Source organism: Microtus pennsylvanicus, chromosome 14 (assembly GCF_037038515.1).
Source record: "Microtus pennsylvanicus isolate mMicPen1 chromosome 14, mMicPen1.hap1, whole genome shotgun sequence".
NCBI lineage: Eukaryota > Metazoa > Chordata > Mammalia > Rodentia > Cricetidae > Microtus > Microtus pennsylvanicus.
Genome location: NC_134592.1, coordinates 75,199,536 through 75,224,609, shown reverse-complemented (window position 1 = coordinate 75,224,609; position 25,074 = coordinate 75,199,536). Strand labels below are relative to the sequence as shown.

General features: G+C 38.9%; 1 long non-coding RNA gene across 2 annotated transcripts in view; it reads right to left on the bottom strand.

Annotated features, from left to right (window-relative positions):
- The window catches only part of LOC142834885 (uncharacterized), a 40,385-nt gene that overhangs the window by 2,514 nt on the left and 12,797 nt on the right, over nucleotides 1-25,074 (bottom strand). The window contains exons 1-4 of one of the 2 annotated variants that reach the window (XR_012907691.1): nucleotides 7,296-7,367; nucleotides 6,306-6,432; nucleotides 6,055-6,115; nucleotides 4,826-4,955 (exon numbers count right to left, since the gene is read on the bottom strand). This is a non-coding gene — a long non-coding RNA (uncharacterized LOC142834885). Of the gene's footprint in view, nucleotides 1-4,825; nucleotides 4,956-6,054; nucleotides 6,116-6,305; nucleotides 6,433-7,295; nucleotides 7,368-25,074 lie in introns of those variants that run through there. The other variant, XR_012907692.1, reaches the window with a different exon arrangement.

The following is a 25,074-nucleotide window of genomic DNA, read 5'->3' as shown; positions in this document are numbered from 1 at the left end:
CTCCTTCTGCTCCTGATTTGGACCTTGAGATTTCTGTCCGGTGCTCCCATGTGGGTCTCTGTCTCTGTCTCCTTTCAGCGTCTGATGAAGGTTAATATTCATGAGGATGCCTATGTGTTTGTCTTTGGATTCACCTTCTTATTTAGCTTCTCTAGGAACATGAATTATAAGCTCAATGTCCTTTATTTATGGCTAGAAACCAAATATGAGTGAGTACATCCCATGTTCCTCTTGGAACTCAGGACCACGAGGGGTGCACCCACACACTGAGAAAATGGGGATGTTCTATCGGGAACTCACCAAGGCCAGCTGGCCTAGGTCTGAAAAAGCATGGGATAAATCCGGACTAGCTGAACAAAGCGGACAATGAGGAATACTGAGAACTCAAGAACAATCGCAGTGGGTTTTTGATCCTACTGCATGTACTGGCTTTGTGGGAGCCTAGGCAGTTTGGATGCTCACCTTACGAGACCTGGATAGAGGTGGGCAGTCCTTGGGCTTCCCACAGGTCAGGGAACCCTGATTGCTCTTCGAGCAGATGAGGGAGGGAGACTTGATCGGGGGAGGGGGAGGGAAATGGGAAGCAGTTGCGGGGAGGAGGCAGAAATCCTTAATAAATAAATAAATTAAAAAATAAATAAATAAATAAAAACCCTGGTTCGATTCCCGGAAGTCTGGCTATAACTGAAGCTGTGGAGGGAAGGTAGCCTGATACCTAGGGCTCTGAAGAAAATGGTAGCCTGATTGTTAGAAGTCAGGCCATACCTACAGTTGTGAAAGGAAAGTGTACTGGATACCTACAGCTATGACAAGAAAAGGTATCCTTGTAGAGGCCCCAAACCATGAGCCTATTTCCACCTTGTCTGAAGGTCAGAGTTTCCTAAGGTGTGGTTGTTTTGTGTTTTGGACTTTAAGAGGGCCCAGGCAGATAAATCCACTCCCCCTTGAGCAAAGGTGAGAGAATTCAAACATACTTCTGCTCCTTCTTTTGAATTAAGATGTTTGGCCTAAGGAATGACTGCCTTTAGGATCCTTGGTCTAGGGTCGGTTCACTGCCTGAATAACAGAATGTTTTTCTCAATAATCAAGGACTTGATGGATCAAAGTATTGAAGCAAGTAACTGTTCTAGTTGTCCTTGGCATTGTGTTAAAGCAGTCTTCTGTCTCCCCCCCCCATTGTATTGGGGTATAAACATAATGGGAAATTAAATGCAGGCAGATTTACAGTATTCACTGGAACTCCCTGCCAGTACTATCCTATGCTTCTGCTTTATTATTTTCACTTGTGTCTTCATTCTCTTTGCTTATTTTTCTAATCCCCAGGCCCCTACCCTGGTAACTGGTATACTTGTCAAAGATGGTCCCTGACAAATACTGGCTATTGGGAAGTCCGGCTATATGTGAGGCTGTGTTCCAGTGGGAGATGTTCTCCATGCAGGATGTAGCAATACTGCTCCTCTCCAAAAGAGCCATCACAGCTGGGCCCTGCTTCATTCTGCTAAGAGAGCTTCAGAACAGAGATGTCTATGGCTGTTATACTCCACTTCCCTAAGGGAGTTTCCTAGCAGAGATGCCAATTTTTTTCTCAGCTTCAGCCCAAATTGTTACTTCTCTGCTTCACTGGAGTTAATGGGAAACTTGCAGAAATGTTGAAGTCGCTGGTGAAGAGTTGCTACTTCTGCTCTGCTCCTTTAAGGGAGTTTGCCAGCAGAGGTGACCAAAGCTTCTCTGTTCCAATCCACTACAAAGTTTCTTACCACTACAGTGAAGGTTTTCACCCAAAACTCATTCAAGAAACTTAATTGGAAGGGAAGAATCCAGGAGAGGGGCTCTCTCTGCCAGGGCAGAAGCCAGCTGAACATGTACAGAACTTATATAGGACTTCTTAGTCACAGAGTATTCCCAGGGAGAAGGTTCTCATGGTGGGAATTGGTTAGATGTCAATCTCTGATCTTGAACAATGCAGAGATTGGCTGGATTTCATGTTCAGGGGTTGGTAGATCTTGAGCTTAGGGATTAGCTGGTTTTGTGCTCAGTTGGTCAAGGGTAGAGTGTGTTTCTTTGGCTTTTGTTTTAGGGTCAAAGTGTGTTCTATCACTTGCCTTTTATAGTCTTTTAAGTCTGATTTCAGGGTCAGGTGTTTCTTTCATTGGCTCTGGATTCAGAAACAAAGTGTATTTCCTTGTCTTGGTTGTGTCAGGATGTATTTCTTTGTCTCCAGTTTCAGAATCAAAATTATGTATTTCACTGGCTCTGATTTCAGAGTCAGGATGTGTTTTTTTTTGGCTGGCCCATTTACCCTACACATAGGACTTCATAAATTCATTTTACCATGAGTTTGTAAGTACAAACAGTATAAAAATGACATCATAATGCTTGAAAAGATTGTTAACACTGTCAAATTTATTTCTACAGAAGAAATAGCTCTGTGTTGTAGGCAGAAGATCCTTGTTCATTCCTGGCTGCCTAGACCCAAAATAATGACACAGAAACAATATTAATTAAAACACTGCTTAGCCTATTAGCTTAAAATTCTTTTTTTTTTTTTGAGACAGGGTTTCTCTGTGGCTTTGGAGCCTGTCCTGGAACTAGCTCTTATAGACCAGGCTGACCTCACACTCACAGAGATCCGCCTGTCTCTGCCTACCTAGTGCTGGGATTAAAGGCATGCACCACCACCGCCCAGCTAGCTTAGAATTCTTATTAACTAACTCTGACATCTTTTTTTTTTTTTTGGTTTTTCGAGACAGGGTTTCTCTGTGGTTTTGGAGCCTGTCCTGGAACTAGCTCTTGTAGACCAGGCTGGTCTCGAACTCACAGAGATCTGCCTGCCTCTGCCTCCCGAGTGCTGGGATTAAAGGCGTGCACCACCATCACCTGGCTAACTCTGACATCTTAAATTAACCCATTCCTATTATTTTGTATTTTACCACAAGACTTGTGATTTACCAGTAAGATTCCAGGGCATCTGTCTCCAGACTCCAGATACATGGAGTCTGACTCCACTTTCTTTTCTCCTCTATCTCTGCTTGGAATTCCTGCCTTGCTCTATTCTGCCCTGCTATAGACCCAAAGCAGCTTTTTTTTTATTAAACAAAGGCAACAAAATATATTCACAGCATACAGAGGGGAATACCAAATCACTTTGTAGCTGATTATAAATGTTTTGGCTAAAGATCTGACCAAATACTGTATAATAAGAAGTCCTCTTTTTTATTTCAGGTGAATGTCTACTGTAATATGCAAATATTTTAAAAGATTGCTGCAAATAAAAATTTTACTCCTATATAAAGCACAAATTTTACCACACTGAATACATTTATAGGGTTTCTCTGCAGTATGATTTTTTTCTCATGATTTAGATTATTCATACATGCAAATGCTTTATCACACTGATTACATTCATAGAGTTTATCCCCAGTGTGTGATCTTTTATGCATTTGAAGAGTACTGTGACGTACAAAGGCTTTACCACACTCATTACATTCATAGGGTTTGTCTCCAGTATGTGTTAGTATGTCTTTGAAAATGACTATAATAAACAAAGCCTTTACCACACTAATTACAAACACAATGTTTCTCTCCAATATAGGTTCTTTTATGCTTTCGGAGGTTACTGTGACATGCAAAGGCTTTACCACACTGATTACATTCTGTAGTAATAAGGGCGGTGGGGCTGCATTCCCAGTACCCCGGCCGCCTGCACTGCTAGCTTATGCCCCGAAATAATTACACGGACACTGTATTCTTTTAAACACTGCTTGGCCCTTTAGCTCTAGCACTTACAGGCTAATTCTCACATCCTGATCAACCCATCTCTAATAATCTGTGAGAACCGGTCTTACCGGGAAGATTCTAGCCTAGTCCATCCTGGGTCTGAGCTTCATGGCGTGTGTCTGCCCAGGAGCGGGGCATGGCATCTCTCTGAGGTGTCTGCCCCGAGAGGAGAGCTGTCGAGTCTGAGCTCACTTCCTCTTCCTCCCAGCGTTCTGTTCTGTTTACTCCACCCACCTATCTTCTAACCAATAAAATGGGCCAAGGCAGTTCCTTTATTAGCCAATGACCTTCCTCCATCAACATTCATAGGGTTTCTCTCCAGTATGGGTTCTTTCATGCCTTTGTAGATTACTGTGACGTGCAAAAGCTTTACCACACTGGTTACATTCATAGGGTTTCTCTCCAGTATGGGTTCTTTTATGCTTTCTGAGGTAACTATGACATGCAAAGGCTTTACCACACTGATTACATTCATAGGGTTTCTCTCCAGTATGGGTTCTCTCATGCCTTTGTAGATTACTGTGACGTGCAAAAGCTTTACCACACTGGTTACATTCATAGGGTTTCTCTCCAGTATGGGTTCTTTTATGCTTTCTGAGGTAACTATGACATGCAAAGGCTTTACCACACTGATTACATTCATAGGGTTTCTCTCCAGTATGGCTTCTTTCATGCCTTTTTAGATCACTGTGACATGCAAAGCCCTTACCACACTGGTTACATTCATAGGGCCTCTCTCCAGTATGGGTTCTTTCATGCCTTTGTAGATTACTGTGACATGCAAAGGCTTTACCACACTGGTTACATTCATAAGGTTTCTCTCCAGTATGCCTTTTTTCATGTGTTTGAAGAGTACTGTTATGTGCAAAGGTTTTAAAACATTGATTACATTCATAGGGTTTCTCTCCAGTATGAGTTCTTTTATGCTTTCGAGGTAACTGTGACATGCAAAGGCTTTACCACACTGGTTACATTCATAGTGTTTCTTTTCAGTGTATGTCTTTTTATGCATTTGAAGATGACTGTGATGTGAAAAGGCTTGACCACACTCATTTCCTTTATAGGGTTTTAATCTAGTAGGTGTTTTTTCAGGCATGTGAAGATGACTGTCACATGTAATGGCTTTAATACATTGAGTATATGCAGAAGTTTTCTCTCTAGTTTGACTTTTTTCATGCCTACAATGATAATGGTACATGTGAAAGCATTACTACATTTAATACATTGTTAAATTTTTTATCCGTATGAATTAATTTTACAATTTAGTCCTTTTTTAAAGAGGAATTAAATGTTAATGTTTTATTACCATGTTTACAATTTTGTTTTTCCCCATTATTAAGGCTTGCTTTTCATCTTTGAAGATACATGATTCACATTTACAGAATCTTTTTTCTACATGAGAATTTTCGTGTATTTGAAGAGAACTGAAAAAACTCAGAGCTTTACCACTCTTATTGCATTCATGTGTCCTCTACTGTGAGTGATACTACATTTGCTAAGTAAACTAGGACAAAGAGAAATATTTGTACAGTCCTAGTACTCATGGTGCTTTTCTGAAATGTGAGATTGTTGATATATTAACAATGAGGCTATAAAACTAATTACTTGTATACTTTTATATCAAATTCAACAAGTATACTCAACATGGAGACTGCTACACATCTTCTGTTTGTTCTGAGAGAGAGGTATGCTATATCTTTTCACATCCCTATGCTCATGTGGCTTGTATCCAGAGTAACATATGATATACCTAGTAAAGGAAGAATAACAAATACAAGATTTCCACACTGAGATCACACTTTATGTCCTCATAGACTTGTGGCATCTGGATTAAGGCCTCTCCACAACAGCTGCCCCTTGATTCATGACTCTAACTGCCCCCTCACTGAACTTAACACAGTCACAAGTATATGGGTTAAACTACCTTTTCTATGGACTATTAGTGTAATAGAGAGTTTTAGAGATATACTTATCATCTTTTCAACATGTATATCTTTTATAATATGAATAATATGAAATAAACAATTTTACAGTATAGTTCTCATTGTATTATGATTCAAATGGTAATATAAGTTAAGACATTGTTTCCTTGACTTCTTTCTTAAAAGAATGACTTGCAAATGCAGTTCACCTATCTGAAATTAAGGTATATGATTTTGTGAGAATTTAATAATTATCAATGCATGTTATTATATACACTGCTGCTTTTGTTTAAAACATATAGGATGTATTACAATTCTTCAGAGGTATATTTGTATATTTATAAATGAAAATTACCTTTCATGTCTTCTAGAACTTTGACAATGTTCTTCAACATTATGGTCTTCCCAACTGTATCCTAAAATATAGTGCCAGACATTATATATTAAAAATTGTAAAAAAAATTTAGCCACCATTTGTAGTAAACCTTACAACCATGCCTGATTTATTTACCCCATTCTACTTTCTCAATCATATTACAAAAGAGCACCATTAACCAATGAACAGTTGTCCCCTTATTTGAAACATGAAAGATAATTCAGCCCTACCTATAGTAGTGAGGTTTCTGTAGGTCTTCACCATCACATCTTTGTAGAGATTCTTCTGGGAAGGATCCAGCAAAGTCCATTCTTCCCAATTGAAGTCGACATGCACATCATCATGGGTCACTGTATTCTAAAATATGCCATACATGTGTACAACCAAAAGCATGATTCTGACAACACTGTAAATGTATACTTCTTTGACAGTATAGTCATATAATTCTGGTGCTCCCCATACTTACTCCATGACACAGACATCATAATTTAATCACCAAGTCACTTTAGAAGCAAAATGAATAGGAGGCTCACCTCTGTCATTTCTGACCCTTTGAATGGGATATCACCTTGCAAGAGAAATGCCTACTGACCAACAATGAAAGATATGTAAACAGATCAAGAGTACAGAGTACAGATAAGAGAAACTGTATGAAAGGTTAATACCTACCTACAAAAAGAAAAATAAGATGAAAAAGCCAGATGTATTGAATCATACCTCTAATCCTTATACTCAAAAGGCAGAGGCATGTATATCTATCTTCATCTGAGTTGAATACCAGCCTAGTCTATGCAATCACTTCTAGGACAGCAAGAAATACATATTAAATATCTCTTTCACATGAAAAATATCAAACAAATATAAAAGAAATAACTCATAGGTTTTTACTGGTTTCTACAAAGAGTTATGCATTCACTTGAACTCTTTATTCATCTACCAGAAACCTGAAGTGTCCCAATTTTAACTGCAATGTAAATAAGATTTTACTAAAAGCACTGTGTGTTTAAAGTTACAAATTGACAAATGAAAACAATAGCAATGAATATGCTGATTATAAATAATCAACACAGAGCAAAAAAGATAGATCAACAGTAAATAGTCCTCCTGGTCTTGCATACAGGTGGGCTCAAGGACTTACATGGGGGATCATAACTATCCATTGTTCCCAGCTTAGGGTTTCTAATACCATCTTTTGATCAGTGTAAAGACCAGGTACTCACATGGTGCATATCCATGCATACAGGTAAAATACGTAGAGGTAGGCAGAGTAGACAGGATTGAATTCTGGAAGGAAGAAGGCAGAGTCATAGAGAACCACCATGGAGGTGCCAATATCAGACATGCTGCATCTTTCCCGGTAAGCCACAACCTTGTGGTGATATCCACATTACTAGAAATGGGTTAAATCAATATATGAGAGTTAGCCAATAAGAGGCTACAGATAATGAACCAGGTAGTATTTAAATTAATACAGCTTCTGTGTGATTATTTTGGGTGTAAGCTAGCCAGGACGACAAGCAATCCCATCTTTGTCGCCAAGAAGGGAACAAAGGGCCACCCTCCTCCTACTACAAAAATATTCTTTTTAAAATAAAAATTCAAAACAAACAAAACAGGCAGGAAGAAGTTTATGCACCTGCAATCCAATGACTCAGAAGGCACAGGCAGTATTAATGTCATGAATACATGCCATTCTGGGAAACATAATGAAACCTTCTGACAAATTTTAAAATTCAAGATATGGGTGAAGCTCAGTACAATAGCATATGCTTGATAGGAACCATCATACAACAATATTAAAACAAAAGCCAGGAATGCTGGCCCACTTTTAATCCCAGCACTTGGGAGTCAGAGTCAAAAGATCTGTGAGTTTGAAACCAGCCTGGTATATAGAGCTAGTTTCAGGACAGCTAGGGCTACAAAGACAATCCTTGTCTCCAAAAATAAACAAACAAAAATGAAAACAGTGGGCTATTAAACCACCTAGGCACCAAATAGCAGCTAATTCTACTGAATCTTGTGTGATTTAGTGTTAGAATTTATGATGGTGGGGAAGTTATGACAGCAAAAGAAGAAAGCTGACTGATTAGTTTCAACCACAACATGGTAGGCACAAAAAACAGGAAATGGGTTGAGGCTACAGAAACTCATATTGTGGGATTCCCTTCTGTATGCTGTGATTATCATTAGTTAATACAGGAACTGCTTTGGGCTTAAGCAGAGCTATGGGAAAGAACTTAGCTAGGTGGGGAAAACTAAACTGAATGCTAGGAGAAAGAAAGTGGAGTCAGGGAGAAGTCATGGAGCCCCACCAGAGACAGATGCTGAGAACTTTACTAGGCCACAGTCACATAGCAATACACAGATTAATAAAAAATTGGTTAAATTAATATGTAACTGTTAGCCAGTAAGAAGCTAGAGCTAATGGGCAAAGCAGTGATTTATTAATACAGTTTCTGTGTGATTATTTCAGGGCTGAGCAGCTGGGAACTAACAAGTGGCTTCCCACAACAAACTGGTGCTTGTGTGGCCAACTAAAATCCACTTAAAATGTTAGAGAGCTTGGAAAAGGATTCTAGACACTAAAAAAAATAAAGTTTAGCCACATTTATTTCCCCAAATGGGGTTTTCTTACTGGTGACATGCTGCGGTTCCTTTAAGAGAGTTTTTCTGATTTAGAGATAGCAGGAAAAAAACCTGCACCATTTTGAAATGCCGGCTTTCTGGACTGTGCTGCCACCGTGAACTCTTGACTTTCTGGAGGACCAGCTATGGGATCTGTGAGCAGATTGCTACTGGCAACTTAGATCCCCTATATGCCTGAAAATGGGGCAATGTACATGGCTCTCAGAGGCAGCAAGCATACCTCTGCCATGTTGGAATGGATGGAGCAAGCAGGCAGGCCGTATTTGCTCTACCAATGGCACAGCTTAAGTTCCACAGTGCTTAGCATTTTAAGAAGTGCTCCTAAACAGTAAAGAATTACAGACACACAATAGGACAGATTCATACCTAAAAGATCTCTAAATGAGACATGGTGTGTTTAAAAAATGTACATAGGCTTGGGAGAGAGAAGAAAACTATAGAAAGTTATAAAAAGAAGTAAATGGTTTATAAAATGAAACAAAGTCTTTAAAGAAACAGAGTATAGAAAATCATAAATTAAAGGAGTAAAGATAATAAAATAAATATTAAAAAGTAATAGAATAAAAAAATAAGCCACATAAACATGGACTATATACAGAGTCTCTGGATTATGTATATTATTGTGTTTTCTTTAATTTTTTTTGGCTGTAAAGGAGCTAAGTAACCAACATATATATTTTAAAGGTATCATGTCTTCAGGATTTGGGTCTAAGGATTTGTTGCTTTGCAAAAGAGGTTCTCTTTTTTTTTCCACAAAGGATGAGAACCTGTGGAATCCCTCCAGACTAATGTGGTTTGATGAAGCAAGACCGCCCAAAAGGTCACTATGAACACACCCAAAAAATTACTTCACCAAATAAAGAGCAGGAAGCAGTTTGAAGAGAACTATGCCCATATTCCCAAATACTGTTCATAAATGTTTGTTTACATTTAAAAGGGAATATGCTATAGAGATTTGCATTGGTATGGATCTTGGTTCATTGATAATATTTTAAGGTCAATTTTATTTATGCATTTCTGCTCTTGATTAAGTCATTGTATGTGTTTAGCTCATTTAAAAATGTAATATATAATTAAAATATAGGTAAATAGAGAGTCATCTATAATAGTAATAGTTAGTAGCATATTAGATTTTCTCAATGTATAGAAATGTATTTCAGATAGATAGGGATTCTTCAAATCTTTCATAGACTTTCAGAATATGACCTTTAAAATGTTTTAAGAGCTTAAGACTTTTCATGACAATGAGACACATCTGCTCCTGGCAGCAGCAATCTACTTCAAGAGGATAATCAGCATCGAAGAGGCTCCTTATGGAGTTGGTTAGCCATTTGGGCAAGAAACTGCTCTAGGCTGGACTGCTTGATGAACTAGACATGCAGGACTCACAGGGTTCCTGATTCATGAAAGCATCTGCTAGACATTCTGCAGGACACAGAAGAAGGCAACTGATGGACTTTTCCATTGCAAGGCAGAACAGGTCTTCAAATTTCCTACTTTATGGAAAAGTCTGCTTGATAGTATGGACCTGTGAGCTGAAGATTGAATGCCCCCAACAACACAGAAGAACTTTGGGTGACTATCCAGGCAACAAGATGTCTTTGTCATTTCTAGAGTTTGGAAGTTGCTTACAATATACTTCCTGTTTACCTCGGTAATATTATATCCTTCTGGAGTCTCTGTTGTAGTTGAAGAATTGGGAGGTGATATGGAATTCCTCTCTCTATGCTGTGATTATCATTGTTTAATAAGGGAACTGTTTTGGACCTATAGCAGAGCTATAGGGCAGAACTTAGGTGGGGTGGGGGTAACTAAACTGAATGCTGGGAGGAAGAATGCGGAGTCAGAAAGAAGTTATGTAGCCTTGCCAGAGACAGATTCTGGGAACATTAGCTGGTAAGCCACAGCCACATAGTGTTATACAGATTAATAGAAATGGGTTAAATTAAAATGTAAGAGTTAGCCTTAAATAAGAAGCTAAAGCTAAAAGGCCAAGCAGTGATTTAATTAATACAGTTTCTGTATGATTATTTCAGGGCTGAGCAGCTTGGAACAAACAAGTAGCCCTCTTTACTACATCATATCACAGCCCCAATGAGAGATTTTATCCAGAGAGGCTCCTCCTACTAATGATTTCACAAGCAATCAAATGAAAGTTACCAAGAAGAGGCACATGTTAAAATACATCTTCTTATCTGGGAGGTTTTCATTCAATCAATTAAATTCTAACCTGGGTCACTAGAGGCTTATGTTCATCCAAGAAGAAAATTAATTTGGTCATTTCAATGATACTCATAGTCTGCAATAGCCCCTACACTTTTCAAATGTTAAAAGTCTCTTCTGATGCTCAAAACAATCACTTGACAGTGACTTGTGGACAGAGGTTTCTGTCCTACCTGGTCTCAGTCATTCAATCCCAGAGAAACACACAGAGGTCTACATTAATTATAAACTGGTTGGCCTATTAGCTCAGGCTTTTTATTAACTAATTCTCACATCTTGCATTAGTACATAATTTTTGTCTGTGTTAGCCACAGGGTTTGGTACCTTTTATCAGTGAGGCATTCTCATCTTGTTTCCTCTATGTCTGGGTGATGACTGCAGACTTAGCCTTTCCTCTTCCCAGAATTCTCCTGTTCTGGTCACCCCACATATCCTTCCTGCCTGGTTACTGGTAATCAGCATTTTATTAAACTAATACAAGTGACAAATCTTTGCAAGGTACAAGACCAGTGTCCCACAGCAAATAACATCTTGTAAAAATCAGAAAACAGGGATGGAACCCGGTCGCAGAGGCGGACGGAACATGGTCGCAGAGGCGGACCAGCGGCAGCAGAAGACGCAGGCCGCAGGAAACGGGAACCATTGTGGCAGCAGATACAGGCTGCAAGGACCGCACACCGAGACCAGATCGCCCCACATCAATTAAATCAAAGAGGTAGGCCTTTGGTTGGTGAAGTCCCTGGCAAAGGAGGAGCCAGGCCCTATTCCTGAAGACCCTTCTGAGGGGTGAGAGGGACCTTGGCCCCCTGGCAGGAACCAGGAAAAAGAGTGAGGGCATTTTGTAAGAGGAGCCCCTGGCCAGCAGGGAAACCTGAACCAGTTTTAAAAGACCCATTAGATAGCATCCATAGGAGGAGATGGGCAGGCGCCAAGGCAAGAATTCACCCAATAATCTGAAAAACAGCATGAAAACACCAGAACCCAACGATCTTACAACAGAAGGTCTTCAACACCCTAACACAGAAGAAGTGGAAAAAATTGACTTTATGAAAGCAATAGAGTCCCTTAAACAACATGTAAAAAATGCCCTTATAGAAATGGATAAGAAGTATAACCAAAAGTTTGAAGAAATGAGTAAATACGTACATAATACCCTGGGAAACCAAGAAAGAACAATCAAACAGGTAATGGAAACAGTTCAAGATTTGAAAACTGAAATGGAAGCAAGGAAGAAAACACAAACTGAAGACCAGCTGGATATGGAAAATCTAGGTCAACGAGCAGAGCCTACAGAAACAAGCATAATCAATAGAATACAAGAAATAGAAGAAAGAATCTCAGATTCTGAGGACACCATAGAGAAAATAAATGCAATGATCAAAGAAAACTGCAAAGCCAACAAATTCTCATCACAAAACATTCAGGAATTATGGGACACAATAAAAAGACCAAACCCAAGAATAATAGGAATAGAAGAAGGAGAAGAGTCACAGCTCAAAGGGCCAGAAAATATTTTTAACAAAATATTGGAAGAAAAGTTTCCCAACATAAAGAAAGATATTCCTTTGAATATTCAAGAAGCATACAGAACACCAAACAGACTGGATCAAAGAAAAACATCCCCTCGCCATATAATAATCAAAACACAAAATATACAGGTTAAAGAAAGAATACTAAGAGCTGCAAAGGAAAAAGGCCAAGTAACTTATAAAGGTAAACCGATCAGACTTACACCTGATTTCTCTATGGAAACAATGAAAGCCAGAAGGTCCTGGATAGAAGTACTGCAGAAGCTAAGAAACCGTGGATGCAAGCCCAGACTACTATACCCAGCCAAGCTTTCGTTCACTATAAATGGAGAAAACAAGACATTCCAAAATAAGAACAAATTTAAACAATACGTAGCCACGAATCCAGCCCTACAGAAAATAATAGAAGGAAAATTGCAACCAAGGAATCCAACATTGCCAACACTGCCTACAATAACTGAGGCATCTAGCGACCCTTCACTAGCACAACTCAAAGAAGGGAGACACACAAATTCTACTTCCAAAAACAATAAGAATATCCAGAGTTAACAACCACTGGTCATTAATATCACTTAATATTAATGGTCTCAATTCACCTATAAAAAGGCACAGGCTAAGAGATTGGATATGAAAACAGGATCCAACATTCTGCTGTTTGCAAGAAACACATCTCAACCACAAAGACAGGCATCTACTCAGAGTAAAGGGTTGGGAAAAGGTCTTTCAAGCAAATGGTCCTAAGAAAAAAGCAGGTGTGGCCATATTAATTTCTAACAAAACTGACTTCAAACTAAAATCAATCAGAAGAGATTGAGATGGACACTTTATACTCATAACAGGAACAATTCTTCAGGATGACGTCTCAATCCTGAATATCTATGCCCCTAATATAAAAGCACCCACTTATGTAAAAGAAATATTACTAAAACTCAAGGCAGACATTAAACCACACACACTAGTAGGAGGAAACTTCAATAAACCTCTTTCAGCAATGGACAGGTCAATCAGACAGAAACCTAAGAGAATTAAGAGAACTACTGGAGGTAATGAAGCAAATAGACTTAACAGACATCTATAGAACATTCCACCCAAATAGGAAAGAATATGCCTTCTTCTCTGCAGCTCATGGAACCTTCTCAAAAATTGACCACATACTTGGAAACAAAGGAAACCTCCACAGATACAAAAAAATATCAGTGTCCACCTGTGTCTTATCAGATCACCATGGATTACAGTTAGAAGGCAAAAGCCACGCTACCTCCAGAAAACCAACAAACTCATGGAAACTGAACAGTCAATTACTGAACCACACCTGGGTCAAGGAAGAAATCAATAAAGAAATTAAAGTCTTCCTTGAATTTAATGAAAATAAAGGGACAACATAATCAAACCAATGGGACACTATCAAAGCAATGCTAAGAGGAAAGTTCATAGCACTAAGTGCCCACTTAAAGAAAACGGAGAAAGCATACATTGGAGACTTAACAGCACACCTGAAAGCTTTAGAAAATAAAGAAGCAGACGTGCCCAGGAGGAGTAGAAGATTGGAAATAATTAAACTGAGGGCTGAAATCAACAAAATAGAAACACAAAAAACAGTCCAAAGAATGAATGAAACAAAAAGTTGGTTCCTGGAGAAAATCAACAAGATCGACAAACCCCTATCCAAACTAATTAAACAACAGAGAGAGAACACGCAAATAAATAAGATCAGAAATGAAAAGGGGGACATAACCACAGACACAGAGGAAATTCAGAGACTCATTATATCTTACTACAAAAGCCAATATGCCACAAAACTAGAAAATGCAAAAGAAATGGATATTTTTTTTAGATAAGTACCATATACCAAAGCTGAACCAAGACCAGGTGAACAATCTAAATAGACCTGTTAGTCACAAAGAACTAGAAACTGTTATCAAAAATCTCCCCTCCAAAAAGAGCCCAGGACCATATTGTTTCATTGCAGAATTCTATCAGAACTTCCAAGAAGAGCTAATACCTATAGTCCTTAATGTATTTCACAATATAGAAACAGAAGAGGCATTGCCAAATTCCTTTTATGAAGCTACAGTAACCCTGATACCAAAACCACACAAAGACCCAACCAAGAAAGAGAATTACAGGCCTATCTCACTCATGAATATCGACACAAAAATTCTCAATAAAATACTGGCAAACCGAATTCAAGAACACATTAGAAAAATTATCCATCATGATCAAGTAGGCTTCATCCCAGAGATGCAGGGCTGGTTCAACATACGAAAATCTATCAATGTAATCCATCATATAAATAAACTGAAAGAAAAAACCATATGATCATTTCATTAGATGCTGAAAAAGCATTCGACAAAATTCAATATCCCTTTATGATAAAAGTCTTGGAGAGATTAGGGATACAAGGGTCATACCTAAAAATAATAAAAGCTATTTACAGCAAGGCAACAGCTGACATCAAATTAAATGGAGAAAAACTCAAAGCCATCCCACTAAAATCAGGACACGACAAGGATGTCCACTCTCTCCATACCTCTTCAATATAATGCTTGAAATTCTAGCAATTACAATAAGACAACATAAGGGGATCAAGGGGATTCATATCAGAAAAGCAGAAGTTAAGCTCTCGTTATTTGCAGATGATATGATAGTATACATAAGCAACCCCAAAAACTCTACCAAAGAACTCCTACAGCTGATAAACACCTTTAGTATTGTGGCAGGATACAAGATCAACTCCAAAAAATCAGTGGCCTTTCTATACAATAAGGATAAGGAAACAGAGAAGGAAGTTAGAGAAGCATCACCTTTCACGATAGCCACAAATAGCATAAAATATCTTGGGGTAACTCTGACCAAGGATGTGAAAGATCTATTTGACAAGAACTTTAAGTCTTTGAAGAAAGAAATTGAAGAGGACACCAGAAAATGGAAGGATCTCCATTGCTCCTGGATTGGGAGGATCAACATAGTAAAAATGGCAATTTTACCAAAAGCAATCTATAGATTCAATGCAATCCCCATCAAAATCCCATCAAAATTCTTCTCAGATCTGGAGAAGACAAAAATCAACTTTATATGGAAAAACAAAAAACCCAGGGTAGCCAAAACAATCTTATACAACAAAGGAGCGTCTGGAGGCATTACCATCCCTGACTTCAAACACTGCTACAGAGCTACAGTATTGAAAACAGCTTGGTATTGACATAAAAACAGAGAAGTCGACCAATGGAATCGAATAGAAGACCCTGACATTAACCCACAAACCTATAAACACCTGATTTTCGATAAAGGAGCTAAAAGTATACAATGGAAAAAAAGAGAGCATCTTCAACAAATTGTGCTGGCAAAACTGGATGTCAACCTGTAGAAGAATGAAAATAGATCCATATCTATCACCATGCACAAAACTCAAGTCCAAATGGATTAAAGACCTCAATATCAGTCCAAACACACTGAACCTGATAGAAGAGAAAGTGGGAAGTACTCTACAACATATGGGCACAGGAGACCACTTCCTACGTATAACCCCAGCAGCACAGACATTAAGGACCTCATTGAATAAATGGGACCTCCTGAGACTGAGAAGCTTCTGTAAAGCAAAGGACGCTGTCGCTAAGACACACAGGCAACCCACTGACTGGGAGAAGATCTTCACCAACCCCGCAACTGACAAAGGTCTGATCTCCAAAATATATAAAGAACTCAAGAAACTAGACCGTAAAAGGCTAATCAACCCAATTATAAAATGGGGTACTGAGCTGAACAGAGAATTCTCAACAGAAGTTCAAATGGCCAAAAGGCACTTAAGGTCATACTCAACTTCTTTAGCGATCAGGGAAATGCAAATCAAGACAACTTTAAGATACCATCTTACACCTGTCAGAATGGCTAAAATAAAAAACACCAAGGATAGCCTTTGCTGGAGAGGCTGTGGAGAAAGGGGTACACTCATCCATTGCTTGTGTGAATGCAAACTTGTGCAACCACTTTGGAAAGCAGTATGGCGGTTTATCAGGAAATTCAGGATCAACTTACCCCTGGACCCAGCAATACCACTCTTGGGAATATACCCAAGAGAGGCCTTATCATACAACAAAAATATATGCTCTACTATGTTCATAGCAGCATTGTTTGTGATAGCCAGAACCTGGAAACAACCTAGATGCCCTTCAATTGAAGAATGGATGAAGAAAGTATGGAATATATACATATCAGGGTACTACTCAGCAGTAAAAAACAAGGGCTTCTTGAATTTTGCATGCAAGTGGATGGAAATAGAAAACACTATCCTGAGTGAGGTAAGCCAGACCAAAAAAGAGGAGCATGGGATGTACTCACTCATATTTGGTTTCTAGCCATAAACAAAGGACATTGAGCCTATAGTTAGTGATCCTAGAGAAGCTAAATATGGAGAACCCAAAGAAAAACATATATAGGCATCCTCCTGAATATTAACCTTCATCAGGCGATGAAAGGAGACAGAGACAAAGACCCACATTGGAGCATCGGACAGAAATCTCAAGGTCCAAATCAGGAGCAGAAGGGGAGAGAGCACGAGCAAGGAACTCAGGACCGCAAGGGGTGCACCCACACACTGAGACAATGGGGATGTTCTATCGGGAACTCACCAAGGCCAGCTGGCCTGGGCCTGAAAAAGCCTGGGATAAAACTGGACTCGCTGAACATAGCGGACAATGAGGACTACTGAGAACTCAAGAACAATGGCAATGCGTTTCTGATCCTACTGCACGTACTGGCTTTGTGGGAGCCTAGGCAGTTTGGATGCTCGCCTTACTAGAACTGGATGGAGGTGGGGGTTCCTTGGACTTTCCACAGGGCAGGGAACCCTGATTGCTCTTCGGGCTGAGGAGGGAGGGGGACTTGATTGGGGGAGGGGGAGGGAAATGGGAGGCGGTGGCGGGGAAGAGACAGAAATCTTTAATAAATAAATAAATTTAAAAAAATCAGAAAACAAGTTACATCTTTCCAACATACAATGGTATAGAATATGAAACACCATTTACACTGCAAAATAGAGAAATGGAGACATAGTGAGAGAAGATTGAACCAAGAGAAGATTGAAGCATAGCAGGACAAATATTAAATCCTGTAGCTCTGTCTCTGATACACAAGGCTTCAATTTCAAAGGGCTTAGATGGCCCTATCCCTGCATCTAGTTTTCGTTGTGTTTTTTTTTTTTTTGAGACAGGGTTTTCCTGTAGCTTTGGAGTCTGTCCTGGAACTAGCTCTTGTAGACCAGGCTGGCCTCGAACTCATAGACATCTACCTGCTCTGCCTCCCGAGTGCTGGGATTAAAGGCATGCACCATACCACCCTGCCCTGCATCTTTTCATATATCTCTGTGGTTAATTTCACTCCCTATATTCAGCTAGTTCTCCACAGAAGATGTTCTCAATATCTTATGTTATCAAAATGCAACCTGGCTGTATCAAAATACAACCCTGGCTGTTGTGGAATATTATTGTAAGATGTGTTATATTTGTTTATGTTGTGAAACAACTGTTTCAATGATACAAATATGTGTTGCATTCTTTTATGTTGCATGTGTATAATTCTGTGAAGCTATGATACTGGGCTGGTCTAAAATACCTATTTGGCCTAATGAACAGTCAGTAGCTTGGTAGAAAAGTATAAGAAGGGCTGGCAAGCAGACACAATAAACAGGAGGAGAAATCTTGGAGGAAAAAAAGGAAGGATGACCAAGAAAAGGAGAGAAAAGTATGGGCCAGTGACTCAGATACACAGCAAGCCACAGAATAAGAAGTAAATAAAAATTTATACAGAATAGAGAAAGATAAAAGCCCAGAAGCAAAAGGTAGATGGGACAATTAGTTTAGAAACGCTGGCTAGAAACAAGACAACCTAAGACCAGAAATTAATAATAATAATAATAATAATAATAATAATAATAAGCCTCAGTGTATGTCACTTTTTGAGAGCTGGGTGGCAGACCTCCAAAAGAGTAAAAACAACAACAACAACAGGTTTTGTCCTCATAGCTTCATGGTATGAACTCTCACAATCTCTTCACTGGGTTTCTGTCTCTGCCAAACATGGATGCCAGTAACAATGCTGAATTGTAACCACAAACTAAAAACCCAGTACCCTAAATTTTGATTCTTTCTTGTTTACAGGACCAGCACATGATGAGTGGTCCTGAAAAGCTTAACTTCTTAATTGACAGACACTAACACACTTGGACCACAGGTGTAGCAGATTTTGTATGAAATTGCTTCCTAGGATTAGGAATCACTTTGCTTACTCCTTACATAAATTGAAGATTTATGTGGATGGAGTCTTACTCCTGGAGCACCTTGCTAGACTTCCATTCCATGGCAAGGGCCTGTCTATAATAGTAATAAACTCCTTGAAAATCCCTGCTTCTTTCAGTAATGGTGGCCACCTGAAACTACCTTTTCATTTTCATTTATTACAGCCCCACGTGTTTTCTTTTTACTGTAGACCTGAATGAATCATCAGTAATAACCATCCAACAGATCCAATATTTCATTTAAGGAATCAGCCCATTTTTTTTTAATTATGCTTTACTAAATATCCAGGTAATAGAAAGATTTTGGAGCCAAAATATCAAACAATGACCTCTAACTTAATCTGTTATGGAGTCTATAATTTCCAACTGAAATCCTATGATCTCAGTCTCTACTTTCTGGCATTCTTCTTAACATTTCTGTCTTCCTGGTCCTATAAGAACAGCCAATTTAGTTCTGTGTAAAACTTTCTATATTTTTTTCACCACCTAAAGTCTAGATATCTTCTACACTCTTTCAAGAGGCATCATTCCCAGGTTCTGCCTAGCAACAATATTACTTTTGGTTTTCCATTTCTTTGTCCTAACTTGCATTTATGTTGCTCTGATTAAATCCTCTAACCAAAATCAGCTCAGACAATGAGTGGGGTAATTTGACTTCATCATTTTTAGAGCTTAGGATAGAAAATCATGTTAATAGTTGAATGCAAAAATCCATGGACAAAGATTGTTTCCTGGCTTTCTCTCTTGCCCAGTCACTCCTTCATTCATGCTAAGATAGCTCCCTTTTGTAGCCCAAGCCCACTTTCTTAGGGATATTGCCACCCTCATTGGAGGAGCCTTCCCACGTGAATCATCAACACAATCTCTCCCAGATACAGCAGTCATGGCTTTTATGAACCACGCCACTCTGAACACAGTTGAGCAAATGTTCTTGTGGTAGGATCTTTTGGATATATGTCCAAGAGTGGTATAGCTGGGTCTTGAGGTGAATTGACTCACAACTTCCTGAGGACTGCATGTTGATTTCCACATTGGCTGTACAAGTTTGCACTTGTAAAATGAATCCCCTTGCTACATGTCCTTGCCAGTATTAGCTGCCCCTTGATTTATGGAGCTTAACAAATCTAACAGGTGTAAGATAAAATCTCAAAGTAGTTTTGATATTCATTTTCCTGATGGCTAAAGATGTTGAATATGTCTTCAAGTGTTTCTCAGTCACTTTAGATTCTTTTACTGAGAATTCTCTTTAGAGGTGTTCCCCATTATAGTTGGATTATTTGCTTTGTTCTTGTCTAGTTTCTTGAATTCTTTAATATCCTAGGTGAGGAAGCCCATAATCACATGGAAAAATATGATATTTACTCACTTATAGGTGGATATTAGCAGTTAAGTAAAGTATAATCACAGTAATCACAGTTAATCACAGTACAATCCATAGACACAGACAGGCTAAGTAACAACAGCTCTAGGGGAGATGCATGGATCTCCCTGGTAAGCAGAAATAGAAGAGATCTTGTGGGTATACTGGAGGCAGGGGGGATGGGAAGAGGAAGGATCAGGTGAGCGAAGAAGAGACAGATGGGGAGAAGACAGGGAAAGATGATGGGAATAGAGAAGCTTTTAACAGGGGATGTGGAAACTGTAGTGAAAACATTCTGGAAACTATAAAGGTGACCCTAGTGACTGTTCCTAGTAATCAAGAATATGGAGGTTGAACTAGCCGTTTTCTGTAACCACATAAAGCTCCCAGTGGGACTGGGACACCAAGCCAGCCACAAAATATTCAACCCACTTGTACCACCTGCAAGATATGCTGGGACACTGGTGACTCTGAGATTTCTTAATGGCCAATAAATGACTGGTCTAACTTGAAGCTCATACTATGAGAGGAAACCCATAACTGAAAACTGCCTAGATGGCCAGGAACCAGAACTTGAATGGCTCAGAGAACAGGGGTAGAACCAAATAACAGCTGACCAAGAAAAGATATCAATAAAATGATTCTTAACTATTTCTTGCTATAATCATAGGTTGACACCTGGCCTACTTGTTATTAAAGAGGCTTCTTCCAGGGGCTGATGGAAGCCCATCAGAGATCCTTACCCAAACATAAGCTTGAGCTCTATTGATCTTGTAGAAGGAGGGTGTGAGGATTGTAGCATTCAGTGGTTGAGGAAATCAGGAGAACATGGCCCACACAATCAACTAAGTAGGGCATATAGTGGCTCAAAGAAAACTGATGTAGCAATCACAGAGTCTTCATGGCTCTGTGCCAGGTCCTCTGCATACATGCTATAGTTCAGCTTGGGGTGTTTGTGAAACTCCTAACTGTAGGAGTCATGGCATCTCTGACTCTTTTGTCTGTTCTTAGGACCCTTTTCCTTCTATTGCATTGGCCTTGTCTAGCCTTGAAATAAGAGTCTGTGCCTAGTCTTATTGCACCTTGGTATGATTTATTTTGTTGATTTCCCTGGGAGGTCTGCTCTTTTTTTTTTAAGGGAAAAGGAAGCAGTGGGGCTGGGACAATGGGATTTGGTGGGGGAGGAACTGGAATGAGTAGAGGAGGGTGAGAATTGAATCAGGATATATAGAATATGAGAAGAATAAATACAAATAAAAATAAAATGCATTTAGTGTAAGTTCAATGATCCTTATAATCTGTAGCAGCCCAAACATCACAAATGTCCAAAGTCTCTTCTGACATTTTAGACAATCTTTTGACTGTCACATGTTGTAAAATAAAAAAAAAATAAAGATTTACAACATATAATGGCACAGGGCATAGTCCCATTCATAAAAACAGGAATATGACTGTGTTACACCTCCCATCTTAGGCAGACTCATGTGTATGTCACACCAGTGAGAACAGATAGGCAGACCACAAACCCATGAAATTTCCACACTCCCTACATTCCCACAGACATGATCTTTCAGCAACCCTACAGCTGCTACCCTCAAAACCATGTACCCACCCCTATATCAGATGCATAGCCTCTGCTCAAGTGCAGGCCACATGAGCCAAAATAAAAAAAACAGGTAGGAAAAAAGAGGTAAAGACTCTCTGCTGGACCAGAACCTATGGAAGTCACCAGAAATTCACATGGGTTTATCTGTGCACCTCCATTCTTTTAATAATTCCACAACACTATCCCCAATCCCACTTCCCTCCTCTTCTCTGTGTTGTAGCCTTCAACTTCAACTATCTGCAAGAAGTCTATGTAGGCCACCTTCCAAATGACCTTCCTCAGTCTCTCAGTCCCCATCAACACTATCTCCAAATTCCCTATGGTCTCCTCTCCTTTCATGCCCAAACATTGGGTGAACACCATTTGTAAGATTTCCAGCTCTAACTTGGGATGAGAGCACCTGCTCAACCATAGGCCACATAAAGCAGAAAATTAGAAAGCAAATAGAAACCAAGCAAAATAACACCCATGCAACAAAGACAAACTGAGAGATGAGTACATAGATCCACAAATTCCTAAAACCCAGATACTTGGACACCAACATAAAAACACAATCAACAACAGCCAGAGCAATAAGTCACTACCAGATTCCAGGTATCCTACTGCTGCAAGCTCTGAATATTCCAATAGAGTTGAAGCACAATTAAGACAACTTTACGAAGATGACAGAAGTCCTTAAAGAAGTAAATGAATCCCTTTTTTAAAAAAGTAGAGAAAAGATAAATGCAGTATTGGAGAAAATTAATATATCCCTTAAATAAAACCAAAAACAAACAAAGAAACAGTTGGCAGAAATGAAGCTGTTCAAGACCTTAAAATAGAAATAGGAGCAATTAAAAAATATGAACTGAAATAATTATGAAAATGAAAATCTAAATAATCAAATAAGATATTGAACAGAGAATTTCAGACTTTAATGGCATGATCAAAGAAATGGACATATTGATCAAAGAAAATGTTAAACCAAAAATTTCCTGAAACATAACATCCAGGAAATCTGAAACACTAGAAAAATACCAACCCTAATAATAACAGGAAATGGAGAACTATCTCACCCCAAAAACACAGAAAAAAATTTCAAAAAAAAATCATAGTCAAAATCTTTTCTAACTAAAATAATACAGGAGAACGCAGGCCACAGAATCAACTAAGCAGGGCTCTTAGGAGCTCACAGAGGCTGAAATAGCAATCATGGAGCCTGTAGGAGTTTGCCCCAATTCCTCTCTATATGTGTTATCATTTGTAGCATGCTATTTTTGTGCAACTCCTAACAGTGGGAGTGGGGAATGTCTCTGACTCTTTTGCCTGTTCTTGGAACCCTTTTTCTCCTACTAGCTTGACCCATGCAGTCTTTGATATGTGCCTAGTCTAATTTCAATTTGCTATATATGGCTTTATTGATATCTCTTGTGTGTCTGCTCTATTCTGAAGGGAAATGAAGATTGAGTGGATCTGGTGGAGAAGGGAGTTGTGGAGAGGACTGAGAGAAATGGAGAACAGAAAAACTGCAGTTGGGATATATTATAAGAAAAGTGATGTGTGATGTCCTTCTGTATAAGTGTTGCTTTTATTGGTTAATGAATAAAGCTGCTTTGGCAAGGCAGAATATAGCCAGGTTGGAAGAGATATATATAGAGAGTAGGCAGAATGTAAGAGAGGCCATGTAGCTGCCAAAGCAGAAAGACACCCCAGAACCTTATCAGTAGGCCACAGCCTCGTGGTGACACAGAGATTAATAGACGTGGGTTAAGATGAAAGAGCAAGTTACTAAGAAGCCTGAGCTAGTAGGCCAAACAGTGCTGTAATTAATATAGTTTCTCTGTGATTCTTCAGGTCTGGGTGCCTGGGAAATGAATAAGCAGCCTGTGTTTACAAGAAGAATAAATTTTGAAAAGAGAGAGAGAGAAATGTGGACACAGTGAGGGAAGATTGGTTCATGGTAACACAAAAACTCAGTAGGGCAAACAACAAATCCTTTAGCTGTGCCTCAGACAGGTAGGGATTCATTTTCAAAGAGCTTAGATAGCACTATTCATGAAAAATTATATATATATATATATATATATATATATATATATATATATATATATATATATCCTTATATATTTATTATATATATGTATATATCTACCTCCTATATGTAGTTCTCCATGGCAGATATCTCATAGCTTGGGTATTACAACATCCTATCATCTAAAAATACAACTCTGTCTTCATCTTCACAGCTTCATGCAATAAAGTTTCACAGTCTCCTCAGTGGGTTTCTGACTCTGCCAAACACAGATGGACAAAACCATGTTCAGCTGAAACTAAAGAGGAAGAATTTATGACCTATAAATTTTGCTTCTTTCTTTTTTCCAGAAACAATACAACATGGGTCCCTCCACAACACACACAATTTGGCTTCTAAGTTGTTATGGATGCTACTATGCTTGGTTCAGAGTTCCAGCAGCTTCTGCATGAAGTTGCTTTCTCAGATTAGGAATCAGGTTGCCTATTCCTTTGAGGAATTGAAGACTTGGATAGATGAAATCTTTCCCTAAGTTACCTTCCTAGGCTTCAAACAATAAGAAGGGCCTTCTCTTTAATGGTTCTAAACTTCTTGAAATTTTGTCCTCTTTTTCATGACAGGACTGCCCTTTGAATCTTCCTAGTGTTGTTTTTCTCCACAAAACTGACTTTTTGTTTCTATCCACATCACTCATTTTTTTCCACTGTAGACCTAAATAAATCATCAGGAATAAATACCCAACCGAATCAATGCTTTGTCTAAGAAATCTCCCAACTACTTTTTAAGTTGGCCTTACTCAACTTCTCAGGGAATGGAGAAAATTGGAATGATTTGGGAAGAAAATATTATACAAATGACCCATAGATAAATTTTTCATGAAATCTATTTCCCACTGAAATCCAATGAGCTCCACTGTGTGCATTACTTTCAACACCCCCATATTCCTAGTCCTACAGGAATAGTTAATTAAGCTCTGTACAGTTTTCTATGCCTTTTGCCACCTAAAGTTCTAATATCCTCCACAATCCTCCAAAAGACAACGTTCCCACATTCTACCCAGCAACAAAATCACTTTTGGTGTACCACATTTTGACCTAATTTATTCATTTCTTGCTGTGATTAAATTCCCTAAATAAAAGCATGTGAGGTAATAAACAGGTTTCTTTGACTGATATTTCCAGATCACAATCCACAACTGTGGAAGCTTAGGATAGAAATTCAAGTTACAAAATGAAGGCAAGAGACACTAAGGAAAAATATTTACTGGTTTTCGCTCTTGCTTAGTCACTCTCTTGTTCAGCTAGCCTACTTATCCCTCTCAGTCCCACTTTC